Source organism: Pimephales promelas, chromosome 13 (assembly GCF_988280905.1).
Source record: "Pimephales promelas chromosome 13, fPimPro1.hap1.1, whole genome shotgun sequence".
NCBI lineage: Eukaryota > Metazoa > Chordata > Actinopteri > Cypriniformes > Leuciscidae > Pimephales > Pimephales promelas.
In genome coordinates, this window is record NC_142781.1 from 14,959,028 (window position 1) to 14,979,236 (window position 20,209).

The window sequence follows — 20,209 nt, forward strand, 5'->3', positions numbered from 1 at the left end:
CAATGTTTTTGTAGCTCTGTTTTGATCTCTGAAATCAGAAAGACCCTTCAAACTACAGATGTAGCCACACCTCATCAAAGTATACTTGAATGAATAGCACTCTCTCCAAACCTATCCCATCCTTCTTTCTTGTCTCCATCCTTTGATGTGTTGAGAATGTGGGTTGTCAAGTCTAATTCTGTTGCAGCAATTTGTCCTGCACCAACCCCAATTTCATGACTAGTGTGCGTGCGTACCTTCGTCAATAGCGTGCTCTTAAACAGAGGCTGTACCCCATAAAAACCATTTAAGTCATTGAGAGACCCTTTTCCTCAACTTTGAGTTTTGAAATGGTGAGAATGTGCACATGCTATCTTATCTAGCTGCATTGAGAGAAAAATATATATTTGCTACTTTAAAGTGTCTATTTTATATCTGATGCAACAAATCAAGGGGTGTTATATCAGTGAAGCAAGACAGTAGGAGTTTAAGCCCTGCTGTTATGAACCTCAAGGGTTTCTTAATTGTTCTGTAAAACTACAGATCGAGTCTTAAAGGGATACTCCACTTTTTTTGGGGGGGGGAAATAGGCTTACTTTACAACTCCCCCAGAGTTAAACAGTTGGGTTTTACCGTTTTCGAATCCATTCAGCCGATTTTCTGATATTTAGAAGAATATCAGTTACCAGACAGTTTCTGGTCCCATTGACTATGGAAGTCAATGTGACCATAAACTGTCTGGTTACTGATATTCTTCTAAAGCCCGGAACACACCAAGCCGACGGTCGGCCGTCGGGCAGTTTTTGTGCGTCGGCCGACTAAGTTTCCTCGGTGTGTTCCGCACGGTTCCGTGCCGTCGGCTAAAAAAAAGTCCTCGTCGGCTTTCTTTCGCCCGATTCGACATGTTGAATCGGCGTCAGGCCGTCGGGGAAAGAGAGAACTCTGATTGGCTGTTCAGCTTATTATAGCAAAACAGCAAGCAAATAAGTCAAAACTGTATAGATAGAAGGCTGTTCTTATGTTACGTCATCTTACCTGAGTGTTTCTTGGCGAATATTTCAATATTAACATGAGCGGAGTGGAATAAAGAAAGTGTTTAGCTGGATTGATATTCAACACGGTAAGCATGCGCTGCTTTGTTTACGTTATGTGTATCTGCAGCCGGCAGCGTCGGTTTTCCTTTTGAATGACGAATATAGACTAATATATCTGCAGAAATAGACAGTTGGCTCATTACACGCAGGCGCAGAACGCACATTATAGCTGACAGTCACCTACCTTCTCTCAGTGTGTTCAAGTGCAGCTTTTTACCCCGACGAGAGGCAACAACAAAGTTGGTTTTCAATTTTCATTAGCGCTAGTTTGTTGGCGTCGGCTTGGTGTGTTCCGGGCTTAAAGGGTTAGTTCACCCGAAAATGAAAATTAAGTCATAAATTACTCACCCCCATGCTGTTCCAACCCCGTAAGACCTTCGTTCATCTTCGGAACACAAATGAAGATATTTTTGATTGAATCTGAGAGCTGGAGCACTCTTCCATAGGCTTCCTAAGGGACTAGCACTTGACGGCCCATAAAGTCATTAAAGAAAAGGTTTAAATAGTCCATGTGCCTACAGCGGCTCAATTATAAGTTTATCAAGCGACGAGAAAACTTTTTGTGCAAAAAAAACATAAATAACAACTTTATTCCACTATTCCATTACTTCCTTATGGGCGCATGCGCGAGAACTGAGACGAGGACGTTCTCATTCGTCTACTTGTTACCGGCTGCTCACCGCTTAGGAGTTTTACCGCCACCTACCGTATAAAATGATGATCCATATATAAGGCGCTCCGGATTATAAGGAACACTGTCGTTTTTTGAGAAGATTAAAGGCTTTTAAGTGCACCTCTGTGTGGTGTGAAACACTCAGGGGGTAAAAACACAGAGGGGTAGAGACATTGATGTAACTGGCCGCTCCGGGGCCTCTTAGGGGGCCTTGGCAAACTTCCAAAGGTTCCACAGGAAAACTTATTAGGCCTGTTAAAATATGACACTCTTGATTGTATTATTTATTTATTTATTTTTATTCATTCTTATTCCCCCTCAATAACTATAGATTTTTAAAACTATAGGTTTTTTAAGAACATACTGTTCTTAAAAATTGGGCTGAAACGACTCTTTAAACTAACCGAGCCTGATTGTGTAAATAATACATTGATTTGTGTGGAATGCCACACTGTTTTACATTTAATTCCTTGTCTTGTTTCACATAAAACGAGACTCTCTAGAGCAGGGGTGACCAATCCTGCTACTGGAGCACCACTGTTCTGCAGTTCAGCTCCAACCCCAATTAAACACACCTTGAACAATCTAATCAAGGTCTTACTTTGCATACTAGAAAGTTGGTGTTAAACTCTGCAGGAGAGTGTCCCTCCAGGAAAGAGTTTGGGCACCCCTGACCTAGAGTATTATGCTAAATGAAAAGTTTGGGAATGCTGCTTAATACAGTTGCGTTTATAGCAATTTTTTGTATGAGCATGACAGCCACATTCTACAACCAAACTAAGACCTGTACATTTTCAGAACACACAACGGCATCATCCGCAACCGCATTGGACCGCTGTCATCATTTGACATATAATTATGTTAAGTTCCATGAGGGATCATGAAGGGTTTCACTAACGGAGACTGAGAAATAAGTTGTGTTTATCCGAAGATCCAGTGGTTCTTACATAATAATAATAATAATAGTAATAATAATAATAATTAAAAAGTTTGGTTAATTGATTGGTTGAGCAACTAATGATGGGTCAATGGACTAATCGACAGATTGACCAATTGACCTATGGATAAGCCATGCCCTCAAATGCGATCAGCCAATCACAGCGCGCAGCTAACCCAATACACTCATTCTCTGCTTCCATGTCAATTGAAATGCATTGCAGGTAGTCAGTTTTATTTTATTTTTTTCTTGTCATATTAAGTAAAAAAATGGTCAAACGGTGTGCATGGGGTACATGCAACTCCCTTCACTAGGTTCCTGAGAGGCTGGGTGATGGTGTGTATGTTTTTTTACCCTTTCCCAAGCCACATCTCAACCAAGATAAGTGTCTGCTCTGGATTAAGTTTTGCGGTAGACCACAATGACAACTAAATGTGGATAAATTAAACAAGAAAGTCTACATCTGATCTAAGTTAAGTCAACAACGTATTTGAACGTTATCTTTAAAATCTCTAACGTAACATTAGAAAACTTTAACGTTAGCTTCTAGCTGTGTTCTACATCTTGTCACTTAGCTTCATTAACGTATCTGTAAATAAAAGAGATGACAAATGTTAAAAATGTTGTGCTGAATGATTCATGTAAATACTGTTGCACCAAATGGTGATGGCAGCGATATGCGGTTTATCACGTTTACACTGTGACCTGTAAATTTTTGCCTTGTGCTGAAGCTTATCATTGACCTTCTCAACAATACAATTATTAATATAACCCTCCAATGCATAGTTAAGGTTTCGAGATGATATATGGCCCTATTTTAACGATATGAAATACAAGTATCAAGCGCAAAGCGCAAGTAACGTGGGCGGGTCTTGGGTGCTGTTACTATTTTACTGGCGGGATAAATGACTCTTGCGCCCGACCAGCCCGTTCTCATCCTTTAACGTCATATAGAACGCTATATGCAAAAACAGCGCTATACTACGAACATGGCACCCTTTATCGTTAATATAACACGCGAACCCAAGACGTTATAAATCCTTTAGCGTGAATATGACACGCACACCCTACCCCACACCTAAACTTAGCCCTCACAGCGCGTGTTATATTAACGATAACGGGTGCCATGTGCGTAGTATAGCGCCGTTTTGTCATATAGCGTTCTATGTGACGTTAAAGGATGAGAATGCGTTGGCCCGACGCAAGTTTAAAAGGGGTTGGTCTGAAATAGCTTTATTATTCATAGGTGTGGTTTGGGCGTAACGTGAAATAAACTAATCAGAGCGTCATCCAACATACCCTTTAAGAGCAGGTGTGCATGTTGCAAGGCAAATTGCTATTATTATGGTGGATTTACTAGGTGATTTTGCAGTCTTCAGATTTTTTTTTTCTTCAGATGTCCTTAAATACATATGTGTTAGACCTAATTTTTTTTTTACATCTTCATGGACATAATGTATCTGTGCATTTGTATAATGCATTTGTGTTGATGAGAGAATTAAAGTGTATGCAATGCGCAACGTGCCACTGACTTTAGACTAGATTTTTCCTGGTCAGTGGCGGAATTGTTTTCTGGAACTGGAAAATAGATCTAGGCAATGTTTGCGCCGAAACACGCCTCCTTTTTGAGCCGACCCGCCCAGGGAGCACAAGTTCTTTTCCTAGTTTACCGATGGTGTGTCTGTGGAGGGAAAAGCCCACTTTGCGCAGGTGCAAAATAGGAATGATACATGTGTCAGTCAGTGTACAAAGCCATTTACGCCGGGTGCAAGATGGGGCCCATAATCTTTCTCTCTCCAAAAATCACCAATTGCCTCCTGTGAAATGTCTCCTACTGTGACAGCTGCCATAGCGCCTGTCCCCAAATGTTGACTGTTTATACGAGTGAGTGGAGGGGGCGTGTCTTAGCTATTGGTCAATTGATGGATTAATTACCCAAATGATATAATAATCAGTAGATCAGTCAAATAATTGATAGATTAGAAATGGATTGATTGCAGCTACTTGAAACTTTGGTCATCAAATAATTAGAATCAGAGTTAATCAACAGTTCAATGCAGCTATTTCATAATTATAGCAGAAATGATAGAGGAAAAATCCTAGCCAATTTAATGGTGGACCTTCAAATATTATGTCGGAACAATGGTCTGTTTTTTTTTTTATTGTGCTGAGAATGTTTTTTTGTTGAGAGGAAATACCACACATTAGTTGTCTTCTACTTGACAGATGTCACAGAGACAGGTGTGATTTGTCGAGATACCAATTTCAGTGACAGCGATAGTCTGTGTAATCGGCCAAAATATGTCTTTTTGGGATTGCTGGCATCAGTTTGGATGACATGTCTTTGGAAGGCAGAGTTTTGGATAGAGGGCGTTTGGTTGAAGTTAGAAACTTACAACACTTTCACACATTGCATGGTTGGCTGACAGAGTTTGGCATTAACATGTTAATAGCAATCAGGTACTTGCTAGAAGCAACCAGGAACCTTTGGGTATTGGTGTGCTGCTTTTAAAGTTGCAATGAAAATGTTTCGTATTGTGACAATTTAAGTGACTCTGGAAAAAAAAGGTAGGGTGAGGACTTGGTTCTATCCACCAGTTAGATATGTGTGTTGCATTAAAAAAAAAAAAAAAGTGGAGGCAGATCTGAATGCCAGGAAATGTGAATGCAAGCTTGCCATGGACTGCAAGAAAGGGGCGGGGTTTAAGTAAATTAAATAATTTGAGTCCAACTGACAGTACATCAACAGGAAGATGTTTTATATCATTAACTCTTTCCCTGACATTTCCCTGAAATTTCCGTCATTTATGAGACTACGCTTCACCATTGATGGAAATTTCCGGCTTTCCGTGTTTTCACTCTTATACGGTTGGGGCAGTGTTGTGCCTGAACGCGTTCAATGAATGATAGTTTATGAACGTGTTCATATTTTGGGCGACGTTACTGTGAACGTGTTCGTTCTGGTTTCTGTGAACGCATGCTCTCTTAGTTAAACTTCGTACAATAGGGTGCCAGATTCCTATAGAGCCTTCCAGGTGAAAACCCGGCTAAAACACACATAAACGGGCCTTAATATGTAATGAAAAACACCCAATCTGGCAACACAAGACACCAGTGTTGCACTGCGGCCGCTGTCGACAAAGCAGTGAGCGAGGAGGCGTCGGATATTCATTTAAACGGATTTTATGATGGGGTCGGCGAGGATGGGAAAAATCTTACATTCCGTCGATAAAATAATTGTTGTCTGTGGTTGTATATGGGCTGTGGCAATAATAATAATAAAAAAAAGCTACATATGGAAAGAAGGAACTATGAATTAATGAGTTCATTTTTTGATGTATGAACTATGAACTGAACTAGTTCATTTTAAAATGTGTGAACTGAACTTTGAACTAGTTCATGTAGAAAGTGAACTTTCCCAACACTGGGTAGGGGGCATTATTACTGTTGTTATTTTGTATCTTCTGAAAGAGTACTGAATCTCCTGATCAAAACATAGGCGAAAAAGAAGCAGAAACAAGCGATGTTATGAAAGCAGTTGCAAAATAACCCAATCATTAAGAAGAAGCAGAAACAAGCGATGTCATGAAAGCAGTTGCAAAATAACCCAATCATCAACATTAAACTGTCTAAAGTTACTGAATGAAATGTTGACCTAGGATGGACTACAGGACTGGATGGATTCAATCTACTCCATCTATTTTTTAATCATCATTCTGAATCTGATCTTGATATCAGACTCCCCACCCCACCCACACACACACATTTAAGTGATGATAAAAAAGGAATGCATGAAGATAGAATTAAACATTTTTTTTGTTTAAAAGCAGAGGGTCTGTTCTATTAGAATATATGCATATTCTGATATTCATACAATGAAAAATTCTGGGGGTCATGACAATTTTGTGAAAAATGTAATTAAATGTTTGAGGTGGCTGGTAATTAAAAAAAACACTAGCAGGGAAAGAATTAAAAATTATAAGGTTAAATAAATGAAACGTACACTGATTAATTGTTTATAACTGTCCATTTAGAAAATGAATAAACTGTCGCACATAGAATGGACAGAATTTCTTCATCTATTATTATTTGTTATTATGCAATTTGAAGATAAGTGGGCCGTATGTTTTATGACCGAGGCTGTGTGCTGCAGTGACGTGCTGTATGAAAGACAAATGGGTTGCTGCAGTAACACATGTTGTACAGCAGAAAGACAGACAGGCTGTGGTAATATTTTGTATTGAGGACAGAAAAGCTGTGTTGCTATAGAAACATGTGTTGAACAGAGGACAAATCAGTTGTGTGCTGCTTTGTGTGTTTTACGAAAGACATACAAGAACAAGACTGCTGTTGCAGCAACATGTGTTAGAGCACACAGATGGGCTGCTACATCAAATACAAGTCTATGCCTTGCATTTACTAATTTGATTGCCATTACTTCACATGCTGCGTTTTACTTGGAAACTTGATTTTTCTGAGTCTAACTTGTGCTGCTGTAATATTGTGGGCAAACAGATTTTTGTTTTATATGATATGTTTTTCTTTAACTTTGGGCATTATGTGTGAGTGAGTGAGTGAATGTGTTTGTGAGTGAGTGGGCAAGTTTGTGATTGAATTGATAATTGGTGATTGATGATAAAAATTTCCTCATAAATATTATAAAATAAGAGACGCCCACCATTCAACCCGAAATAAGTCATATAAACATTTCAATAACTCTGAAGCTGTTAAATTAAGCTAAAATAACTGCATAGTGTCCCTTTAATGCAAATATGACATTGTTTAAGATGTCTTTGTTATGACATCTTGACAAACCAATACGTCATAACCTGTCAGTGTCTTTGTCATGACAACTTGACATTACTAAGACAACACAACCGGTCATAAACATGACATAGCAGATTAATTATCAAACTTAAACAATACACCTAGCTTTATTGGTTAACAACATAACATTAAACTATCAGGTGGTTGGTTTTGACATTGGCTGTCATGAAGCCATTATAACATTTCAATGACAAATTCAATTAGTACCACTGTAGTTGAGGTCACGAAAAATTTTCCTGACAGTTATAATGGCCTTATGACAGCCAGTGTCAAAGCCAACCACATATTATGTCAAGTTGTCATGACAAAGACACTGACAGGTTATGATGTTATGGTTTATGTCAAGGTGTAATAACAAAGAAATGTCATATTTGCATTCAAAATGTCATTATTGAGCGAAAGACACTTAATGACAGTTGTCATAAACATGCGTAAACCTTACTTCATATTCGAGACATATGTCATGGTTATGAAGGTGTCATGCCAGTCTTATGCACACGCCCTAGCAGTTGCAATATTCTGTTGTGTGGCAGACAGACAGGCTACGTGTTACTGTCATGTTGCGTGATGCTTCAGTGATGCATATGTTGTATTGTGCTGTATTTTTATTTTTTAGACAATTTAAACTGTAAATTTGATCTTGATGGTTTTAGATGCAGGTGCTGTGTTTTTTTTTGTGGCTGTAATGAACATGGTTGATCTCCTTCAGGCTGGTCTCTCAGTCTTATTCTCTGATTAGCTGCTCCCCCCCTCTCTGTTTTTCTGGCCTACAGTTTAATTTATGTGTCTTCTGCCTGAGAGAGGGGAACAGACCGACATTAGAGAGGAGTGTAATTTATATTGATTTACCTTTTGGATGGAGGGATGGCTAGGGAAAGAGGGCGAGATGGGAGGAAGAGAGGGATGAAGGATGGGAAGTCTCATCTTTGAAAAGCCCATCCGTCTTTGCAAGGTGAGCCGTGGCAACCCTTTAACCTCCACAGATGAGATGTCTGTGCGTACGCAGGGTGTGTGTGTGTGTTTGTGAATTTGTTGTGTGCATTTGTGATGTACCTTCACGCCTCAGGGGAATTGAAATTAATAGCATAAGGGTTGCTTACATGCGTGCAAGATTTTTCCTCATGAAAGACCCAACAAAAGCAAAAAGAACATTTGGCCCTTACCCATTCAAGCATGCACCAGTGTATTGTACAGGAATAGCTGCAGTATAAAAGCTATTCACTGGCTTTATTCATGTTTCTCTTGATCACAGTTCTTTCCCTAGGCGAACATAAGACGTCCGTCTATCTGTCCTCACATGAAATCTAAGAGGACGTGTCAGTTTGAATGGACATGCATCTGTTTGAAATCAAAGTGGGTGAAAGATACAGTATTGTCAGAATCACTGTTCCTAGACCATAGCTTTTGCTGAATGCACCAGCATAATTTAATTACATCTGCTGAGCAAAATATTGCCTGTAGCTCCTAGTGAAAAGAGTATTTATTCTCTTTTTTCCCCTTTTACACATGCTCCGTTTTTTAAGGGAAGCTGCAGGCTTTCAGTTTGGCCATCATCAGCAGAAATGGCTGACTCCATTTAACCTCCAAAAACCCTCAGCCGCTTTGCAATGACAGACCCATTCTTAAACATGTGTGTTTCTTACCCACACATACACAGCAAGTTTTCTTTGCAGAACCCAGTACAAACAAATAAGAGACATTAGTGGACAATAACATCTAAAATATGTTTTCTTTTAAAGACTGTGAATGTGAATGGCAATAAATGAATAATCCTATATGCAAAGTAAACTTTTATCATAGTATTTCTGTGATCACTTGGGTGTCTGTGATAGGAAATAAGCTTATCATGCTCTTTAAAATGACGTTTGAATGCTATATACCAGTTCCGGTATGTGTCGTAGATTATACACAGGTGTCTTAAACAAACGGGGTCTGGCTGGTTATTGTGCACTCAGCAATTCAAATCATTGGCTGCGATCTCACCTTCATCTTTGACATCTGTGTGTCCAGCATTTAGTGATACGGTCTGAAAATTCCCTGAGACTGTTGGCTTCTGTTACTTCTCCACAGGGAAAAAAATTAAAAACAAAGACCCAATAATTGGCTTTCGTAACTGTACTCATTGTAAAACTTTCCAGCTATTGAATTTCCAGTGAACGCATGAGAACTTCATGTCGAGTTGATCTGCTGCTTTGTTTTTGGGTTGTACTATGTGTCCTTTAAAATTACATCTAGACGTTCTAATTGTCATATTTCTGGTCTTAGTTTTGGCTCTGATATGATTGGCCACACATTGTAACTTGAATTGATTCAACTGATTTTAGGGCTGGGCAACGATTAATCGTGATTAATCGCATCCAAAATAAAAGTTGGTGTTTACATAATATATGTGTGTGTAGTGTGTATAATTATTTTGTATATATAAATACACACACACACATGTATATATTTAATAAAAATGTGTTATTAATCTATCAAATATTTATATTTATATATAATATTAATTTTGTATAAATATATATAAAGTGTATACGTGCAAATATTTCTTAAATATATACACATGCATGTACACAAAATAATTATACACAATACACACATATATTATGTAAACACAAACTTTCATTTTGGATTCAATTAATCGCTGGCCAGCCCTAAATAATAACAAATCTTGTCTTCTTTTTTACACCTGGCTCGTTTGGAGGGTTTGTTTCGGAACCTGTTGTATTTTCTCCCTTAGTTCAGTTGATTCAGGCTATGAACACCAAAATTATACCTTGGATCTGCACCAAAACTCTCGTTCCGAGAACGCCTGAACGAGGTGGTCTCGGCCTTTTTGCAAATGAACTCTGGACCGGTTCACTTGAGGTGCGAAAGCAATCTGACCCAACAGACCAACGAACCAAGCGCAATCATAATTCTTTACGGGAAATGTGTTCTATAAAAAACAGAAGTGTCTCTCTGATTCTGTGAGTGAGCACATTAGGTTTCGCAGTTGAAAACCAACGAGGGCATTGTATTTTATGTATGTATATATATATATATATACACGGAAAAATGCAATGTTGTAGAGATGGAAGAACGGGAGCTGATTTGCTTTTTGAAAGTGATAGATGGGTCAAATGTGATACCAAATAAGGCTGTTAACAAAAAAACTCCCATCAATCTCAGTAGGACTTTTAAGTAATATAAATCTGCATGTCATCAGCTTAACAGCGATAGCCGAGACCACAACAGATGATTTGACCGAGGGGATGCATGTTGATTATGAAAAGGAGAGTCCTAATGCTGGGGGACACCTTGAGTGAGGGGTGCATTGGAGGATGTGTGTTTGTGGAGGGATGATAAATCGTCTGTCAGAGAGGCAGGAGGTAAACCAGGAGAAAGCGGTGCCAGAGATGCAAATAGCTGAGAGTCGAGAAAAGAGTTTGCCGTGACAGACTCTGTCAAACTGTACTCAGATCAAGCTAAATAAGAATTCCAAAGGCCCTAGAGTCTGCAGAGATGAGAAGGTCATTAATGACTGAGGAAAGCTGTCTGATTTTTGTGGAATTGACAAAAAAAAACAAACATTAAAAGGCTTGTGTGACTGTAGAGAGGGAGAGAGATGCCAGGGGCTTTAGTTATTAAACTCTGATGTAAGCCAGGATTTTTAAAAGTTTTGGTGACTGCGGCAGTTTTTACGTTCAGTGGGATAGTGACTGAAGCAACATGTTTATTTATTAAGTGAGGTCCCTCTCAGAGGGGTTGGGACTACTTCAAACTGATGAGATAAGTTACAGGATGTATGTATAAATCAACCCATGGACGGTTGTGTGTACAGGTAAGCTTGGTATGAAAACTAAAAGGGTCAAATAAGTAAAGTAAGCTTTGGGGGAGCTGGGTTTATGGTGTTCATGGTTTGCATCATACAGGGATCAAAACAGCCTTTCAGTTACTTGTCCAAAGCTTTAACCATTACACCACACCATCAAACTCTTTTCTGCTGTCAATCCCTGATGTTTCCTTTGACTTGAGAGCGGAGAAATGATGTAATTGATTGAAGCCTCAGACACACTAGACTTCCATTCATACGCATGTGAACGTGGGGAACTGGAAGAACAAGCTTATAGACTTTGCATTCATCTACGTATGAGTTAAAAAAAAAATTCTTTTGTTTGCTGCATTGACCCACAGAAATCTGCTTGCTGACTTTATTTATGCTCACACCAATAGCAATAACTAAAGTGAAAAATAATGATAATGCATAAACTATGATGTCAGCTCCCACACCAGCAGATGATAATGTTCTGTTTATTATAAACTCGATCGCAGTTTTGTCATCTGCAGCTTAAAACCCTTGAGCTCTTTAAAGTCAGGTGAACTCGGTTGGCTGTCATAGTTTTTAGAATTCATCAGCTGTAAAAAAAATAATCTTTCGGAAAATTATTCCTCTGTGTAGTTATCGTTATATCTGAGTCGGAACGAATATTGAAACTTTTTATATTTATCGTCATAGTTTATCCTTGGTGTGAAAAGACATTTACTCTTAATTTTGAGAACACATTTAAAAATCCAATAATACAGTTAATAACGCACACTCTAGTTCACCTATGTAGTTTGCCACGTTTACAGCAGCTGTTCAAGTGAGATGACAGGAAAGTGTGCTAAGCTAAAAGCTAATCCTTATAGGCCAGCTTTATCTACCTTTCTACGTATCAATATCCATGTTGTAAACAAAATTGACTTCCTCAGGTTACAGCTGACTACTCTGCTTGATACCTAAAACTGCAGTGTTTTTTTTGTAAAGAAACATGGCATCCTGACAACATCCCATACATCACCAGCTTTTGTTTAGAGGTGCATGTCGTAGCATCTACTCATTCATCTGCCATAATTCAATACCGCTCTGACTTTGTCTATATAAGCACCATTGAACATTCTTTTTTTGCGGATATGAGAGCTGCAAAGGCTAAAGGGTATATAGAGGGTCATCAGGATGAGATATTGATGTGCTGATGTTCCCACCATGCTTCTTAAATAACTTCTAAGACTTACGCCTAACAAGCTATATTTATTTTTTTAACCAAACAGGTTTTACTGCTATGAGTCATGGTTGTAGTCAACCAGCTAAGTCTCAAATGCTCACCAAGGCTGCATATTTAAGCAAAAATAGAGTGAAACAGTAATTACAATTTAAAATAACTGTTTTCTATTTTAATTCACATGATCCTTCAAAAATCATTCTATGGTGATTTGGTGATTAAGAAACTTTTCTTATTATGAATGCTGAAAATGTTATTGTTGTTTTTTTTTGCTGCTTAATTTTTTGAGCAATGTTTCCACAGAAGTATGGGGTAAGAAATAAAAAAGAAATCAATACTTTTATTCAGCAAGAAAGGATGCATTCAATTGATCAAAAGTTACAGTAATTGTTGCAAAATATTTCTATTTTAAATAAATACGGTTCTTTCGATTTGTTATTTTAATTTGAATCCTGAAAAAAGTATGAGTTCTACCAAAATATGGTAGAACAAAATATAAGAACTAAAATATAAGAACCATTATTTCACATAAAATAGTGGATGACAATTGAACACCAAATCAGCATATTAAAGGGATTTCTGAAGGATCATGTGACTGAACATTGGAGTAATGATGATGAAAATTCAGCTTTGGCATCAGAGGAACACATTCCTTTTTAAAGTATATTAAATAGATAACAGTATTTTCAATATAAAATTACCTGTTTTTACTGAGTTTTTAATCTAATAAATGCAGCCTTGGTGAGTATAAGAGACTTCTTTCGCAAACAATCAACCCTAATTATTCTATACTTTTGACCTTTTGATATATTAGATAAAATCTGTCCAGAAGTGTAATTAGTCCAGGAACATAATGCTAATACCAGAGCCAGCATGGTCTAAAAGCCACAGCCAAATGCACACTCACTGGAGGTGTGTGTGTGGTTTCTCTCATTCCTCACTTATTATGGACACATACACACCTTACGAAGCCTTTTTCAATTACCCAGCTCTGTCATTCTTTTTGCCTGCTGTAATTAATGAGCTTTTATGAATCCCAATCTGATCTCAGATCGGGTCTGGACATATTTGATAAGCAAAATGGAATCTGTGGAAGGCCATGCTGAATGGAAATGTAATTACCTCAGGGTCTGGGCATACGTGAGCAGCCAGTCTGCACCCCTCCTTCCGAACTCGGGTTAAACGTGCTCATCATCCTCCACTAATAAAGCACCGGACGCTGTGGCGCTCGAGCGATTTGTTTTGGCAGGTTCCAGATGCGTGCTTCTCTCTTATTTGCCTTGGTTAAGAGTCCCTAAAACAGCAATCGTTTAATCAGGCTAATGTTCCAGCTCGATAGGTCTAATGAACTTCAACTGAGTTCTGTCATCTGAAACGTTTTTCTTTCGCTTGCTTGCTTTAAGACACAGATTCCTTCACGTTTTGATGAGCATGGTGTGAATATCCCACCCTGTCAACACCCGCTCCTGCTCTTTGGTTTGGAAAAAAACAATTTAATGTAGTAAAATGAGTTCATAGTCTAGCAAATGCAAATTTATACTAGCATTCACCCGTAAAACACCCATAGCCAGTCAAGATGTTTTCCTGACCGACTATTTTACATGTATTTTACACACAAAAAATAGTTTCCATTTATATTTAGCTTAAGCCGCATTTCCACCGCAGGAACTTTCCCCAGGAACTAAGAACTTTGGGGTGGTACTCGGTGTGTTTACACCGCAGGAACCAGGGTCTACATGAAGTTCCGGGTAAAAATTTCCCCCCCAGAAAGTCCCTGCTGGCGAGGTGGTACTTTTTCAGAGTTCGGGAACTTTCGGGGTGGGACTTTTGCGCTGAACATGCTGATTGGTTCTTACCACTTCTTCTTTCTGCCCGATGGCGTGCGTTCGTCCCATCCATCTCACGGTCGATGTCTGCTGATAACAAACGCCTTATTTTTTTATCTAGCATTACGAGCTTTCTGAATACGCTTTGGGTGCTCGTCTCTTTTCTGCCAGTTTGTTAATTATCTCGTTAGTAAACCAATCGCACACAAAAGCAGCATAGCTTGAATCTCCTCCAAAACTCAAAACAAACGCGCAGATTGGGAGGAGCAGTCGCAAGCAGTTCAACGTCACTATAATCTTCCTGCCCCAGTACGCAGTAAGCAAGCGGTCTGGGGCAAAGAAAGTTCCTATGAAAAAAGTTCCTGGGACAAATAGTTCCTGATAATTGCGGTGAAAACGCAGCTATAGTCTGATTAAATTTTCCTGCTGCTCTATTGTGGAAATCCTCTGGATTCTTGTCTTTTATATAAGGGATTTGAGTTATTTTGCACAGTAATTCAGCCAAATAATAAATTATTTTTATATCCTTGAAAACAGCACACAAGAGTAGGGCTGAGCAATACCAGATACTATTTATGTAGAGACATGCCACTTCCTAAATCCTCAATACAACTATATAGGGAAAACCCGTAACGCCAAAGATGGCGGTTGTATGCACATGCCCCGCCCCTCCCGCTGGAAAGCCAACCGTCTGCTTTTAACAGTCAAGCTAGCCTCGCACATGCGTAGTAAAAGCATAACCTGTGGGGAAAGGGGCGTTTTAAACCTTATTTTGGGGAAAAGTCATCAAACTTTTTCAGCGATATTTTTTTTTTTTTTTTTTTTTTTTTTGTATCATATTTTACTGCTGTGTCTATACATGCAGTTTTTATGTCCCGATGACCAGTGAAAGTCTTTGGCTGTGTGTCCACCAAAGTGTTTTTCCACTGCTGCGGATATTCTGTATCATGGCAACGAAACGTCTCAACGGAAAAAACGCTGTGCTGCCAAAACGCTCACAAGCGCCCAAAGCACAGCGTCTTCAGCAGAGCGGCTAGCGTTTTCAGTTGGCTAAAAACGCTTTGGTGGACACACGGCCTTAGTCTTGTCCAGAGCCTGGCCTTGTTAGTCCGAAATAGCTGCCCGGAGGCCTTGCCAAGATGGCGGCCGAGTGGCATGACTGGTTCATGCCCAACGCATAGCAGTCTTGTTCGCTTTCTCAGGGAACCTGGGTTACATACGTAAGCCTATAGACATTCCCTTTCGAGGGAACTTCTACACTGTCAGCTGCTGACACTATGGGGACTCCATACCAACTACGCCATGCTGAGCAATGCCTGCTTGTTGTGCTGGAACTAACAATCTAAGGACTACAGCTCAGAGGCCTCAGCCTCGAGCCATTAGTGTTTGGGCCTTGCAATGTATTAAAAGCAGTTCGCCTCAGCTAAGTCCATGACCTCCCAACTAGCAACAATGAGAAGAAAACAGTCTGCTTCTCTGGTAACAGCATTTTAGCTCACTCTTAGGGTAAGGAGTGTGCCCAACCTCAGTTTAGACCGCCCTAGTCCTACTAAGAGCCAGGCTACCAACCCCTACTTTAAATTCCCTGTAAAAAAAACAATCTCTTGTACCCTAACACCCCCCCCTCCAGAGGAAAAGGGAGGGGAAAATTGTAAAAAGGAAGGAGGAAAAGAATGAAAAAGGGGTCTGTTCACCCTTGTACCTCAGAAGGAGAGCTAGCCACACTCGCCTTTTGCCCTTCTCCACCCGGAACTTGTCCTTGGAAAGGGCACATGTTGTGTGCTTCTCATTTCTAATTTGTGCATCCTTGTTTCCTTTTCTCACTTCCTTTCCTTTCCTTGCATCTCAGCTCCAACCCCCTTAAGAGCCGAGGGCACCTGTGTATCCTCGCTCATGACTCCTATGGAAACTTCCTCACTCCTCACACAGCCGACTGACTTTTTATTACGAATTATAGACATGCACAGATTTAAATAAGCAGTTACAGTGAATATTAATGTGTTTACATGACTGTGAAAATTCTGATTAATAAGGGAATACACCAGAGGTTTTATTCAGATTTCTAGAAACCAGAATATTGGCTTAATCTGATTAAAGAATTTACACGGCACTTGCATAATCACTGAATGACTAAATTAGGATTAATATCAGAATGTTAATGTTCATGTAAACACAGTCAACGCTTGTAGTGAGTGAATAAATTACAGCAGACCGTGTCAAAGCACCTAAGTCATGTTTAATCCATATTTCCCTCATTCCCTCAGAAATTCCCTCATCCAGCTCTAAGAAGAACTCTCTGGACCAGACAAATGGTATTTCTGGAAGACCCAGGAGGAGTTAAAAGCATGCATCATGGATACTGCTGGGATAAGGTAGGGTGAAGTGGATGAGACTGGATGGAGAAGCCACTGTAAAAAAATAAATACAAATAAAGAGTGGTGCTGCTATTCGACAGAATAAGGTAGAGCGGATTGAAGGCAGGAGTAATGTGGCCTTGTGTGTGTGTGTGTGCAGAGAGTGTGTGGGGTGTGTGTGTGTGTGTAAGTCTGATGCTGCTGTTCCTGCAGTAGTCCTGTAGTCACCCTCATTGAGCTGGTGAGCCGGTCGGCTGCCGCTGTTGCTGATACTGCTGCAGGAGAGGATTCCTATCTGATGCTGGGATAGTCACATATACTACAGCAGAGAGAAGGCGAAGGCAGGCAACCTTTCCGCTAACCTCCCTGGGTCCCGTTGATATCCCACATTGTTTTTACGAGGAAAGAGGAGGAAAGACTCTTCAGGTGTGAAAAGGCACTCTGAGAGAGGAGGCGTGCTTGGCTGGACTGCACTGTAGGGGGCGAAGGTAGGGGATCTTTCCTTTAGGGGGGTCACAGGGCATATGACACTGTGTGTATTTGTGAAAGATATGGAACAGTGTGTGTAAAATGCAGGTGTTGCTTGAGTTGAGTTATGTATCCCGGTAAGATGCCATCTGAGAGATTGTATTAACTTGATTTGTGTGGGTACACTGCAGGGACTGTATCAGGGCTTTTAGGTTCAGTGGTGTGTGTGTGTGTGTGTGTGTGTGAGTCAGGTAACAGTAAAACACACTATTTGAAAGTAATAATAATAAGTTTAAAAATCAAAATTTAAAATAATAATAATAACAGTAATAATATATTGTTATTATTATAATACAGTAAAAGACACTGTTTAATAATAGAATAATAATAATATAAATATTATTATTTAGGAAAACACTTTAATACTAATAATACATTTTTATAAATTTGATTAATAATAACTATATATATATATATATATATTACATTTACAGTTAAATTTATTATTATTAATATTATTTAATTATTATTATTATTATTATTATACAGTAAAACGCATGCTATTTAATCATTATACCTTTGTATAATTTTTATTCATTTTATATAGCCTACCATTTTAACTACATTTACAGTTACGTTTATTGTTATTATTAGTATTATTATTGTTATTAGTAGTACTAGTTGACAGTAAAACACAATCTTTAATTCTTATAAAATTATTATTATTATTAGTAGTAGTATACAGTAAAACACAATCCTCTATTATTATTTGTATACAATACACTCTATTAATAATTGTAGTATGCGTTTTCTAAATCATTTTAATACATTTAATTACATAAACATTTATTTTGTTATTTGAATCATTATTTTATCATATTATACTGTAAAAACGGCTATAAGAAGTGAGCATTTTTCTGTGTTCATATATATGGGAGATTTTAAAGACCCTTTATGTGATTAAAACCAAACCAGAACCTTTTCAACCGAGAGTTGTCATTAAAAGTGGTCATTATTATTTTTATATTTGATATGGTCAATTTATATTTAGTGTTCAAAAAAGAGTCATATAGTAAGAATCATTACAGTATGTGTTAAAAGTTTGGCTATGGTAGAACGTGTGTATTTGTCCTTGCATATTTTGGAAAGATACAGCATGTGTGCAGTTGTGTATGACAAAAGATGTCTGTGTGGAAGTTAAAGAGTGTTCATGCGTGTTACATTAAGCATCAAAATGTACTTACGACCCACAAACATGCACACAATGCTTACACCAACAGTCTACACATACATAGCTGAATCTCTCTCTCCAACACTATCTCTCCCAGTTTAATGGAAGACAGATGGGTTGTTGGGTAATGAGAGCGAGGTTATGAATCTGAAATGCAAAAAACAATTAGGATACACAAGGTCAAAAAAAAAGTTAGCTCTAACAGGTCCATCTGCTGCGATGTAGTGCTGAGGTGCCTTGCGCATAAATGCCCTCCTGCATGTGTGTAATGGCATCGCTCCCAGCTGATTGATTCCTCTTACATGCTTTGTTGAAATAGGACATGGTTGGCTACACTCAACATGTTTTTTGTATCAGTGTGTGTCTCAGAAACATCAATTAGTTTCTGTTGCAGCCAGCTCTGCTGTCTGTCAGCTAATGCAGCAGGTACTGTGCGCCACAAAACCCCAATACAAATGCACTCATAACACACTTTATGAAGACAGATTGTAAATATTCAGAGGCAAACTTGCCTCCACAAGGTCACGGATGGAGGTGAGAGGGAGGAAACGACAATACAGCTAGACTATGCAGGGGAAGAGAAACTAATTAAATTGTGCAAAGTGTTACGTGGACAATCTAGTGTGTTTGCTCTGCCGATGATATATTCTCGTGCACAGAATCTCTTTTACATCGTCAAGGCGACCACATTTCAATTTGACATCTCAATGAGTCAGCAGAAACCAATCCCTTGGACCCAAACAACATGGTTGTCAATCTCTCTACAGTTCAGCATGACTGCAAGAGCCTTTCGACAGCTGACATTTAGCTGAATTTGGCCACAAAGTGCACTGTAATAACTGATTCAAAAAAGGTGTTCTTTACAGGCAGTCAAATAAGGTAATTTTAGATTGAGATTCGTTTTTTCTTCTTCAAATGGCGTTGAGATGAACATTGGTTAGTTAGGGCTGTATATTTTATACTTGTTCAATTGGTTAAGATTCACAAGCTCGTTTCATTTTGAGTCCATTTTTAGATTGATTTTGATTTATTTGAGTGTATTTCAGATTTACAAATGAAAACATTGATCTATCTGCTAATGCTTTACTTTGTTCAGGGTGCTTTACATTTGTTCAACTGTGTAGTAAATTAACTCAAAGGGGAAATATGAATAATTTATATTATTAAATATTTGGATCAGTAAATAGAGTTAACTTGAAGTAGCGGAGTTAATTTTGCAATCGTTTTATCCGTTCGTCCTGCAAACACATGTTATGCCACAGAAAAATAACTCTTTCTTGGCATGCAGCTGTGATCACACTCTTAAAGGGACATTGATTTACAAGCAGGCCAGAATCAAATCTCGCATGACTGTGCACAAAAGAATTATTTAACTACAGTAAATCACTAATCTAAACAATCCCATACACACAATCGTGCAAACATGGGTACAATTTAAAGTGAAAGTGAATGAAACCTAAACAGGGGAATGAAATATTACTATGTAAAAGGGTCATTTAACCATCTGAACAGAACCATCATTTTTCATGATAATCAGGTTTGTAAGCTGTAATGCTTGCTAATCTGTGTTCAGATTCAGAGCTACATAAGAAACTGATTAAGGGGATTTGGCCGAGGTCTTGGGTGGGACAACGCTGCCATAATGGCCTTCTACCGCAACTCTGCTTTGAGAATTTAGTTCTTTATCTCCATTTCTTGGGCTTTGTTGAGCATTATACATTACTAAATATCATCTGTATTTGCCTGAGAAAACTGACACAGGTTTCATGATTTGATTCAATATTGATTCATTTGGATGT

At 38.6% G+C, this 20,209-nt stretch overlaps 1 protein-coding gene across 1 annotated transcript in view; it reads left to right on the forward strand.

Moving 5' to 3' along the window:
• The window catches only part of dab1a (DAB adaptor protein 1a), a 454,080-nt gene that overhangs the window by 35,132 nt on the left and 398,739 nt on the right, over window positions 1–20,209 (forward strand). The window contains exons 2-3 of the mRNA XM_089118509.1: window positions 16,622–16,729; window positions 16,872–17,199. The gene's annotated coding sequence lies outside the window, so the exon portion shown is untranslated. The remainder of the gene's footprint in view (window positions 1–16,621; window positions 16,730–16,871; window positions 17,200–20,209) is intronic.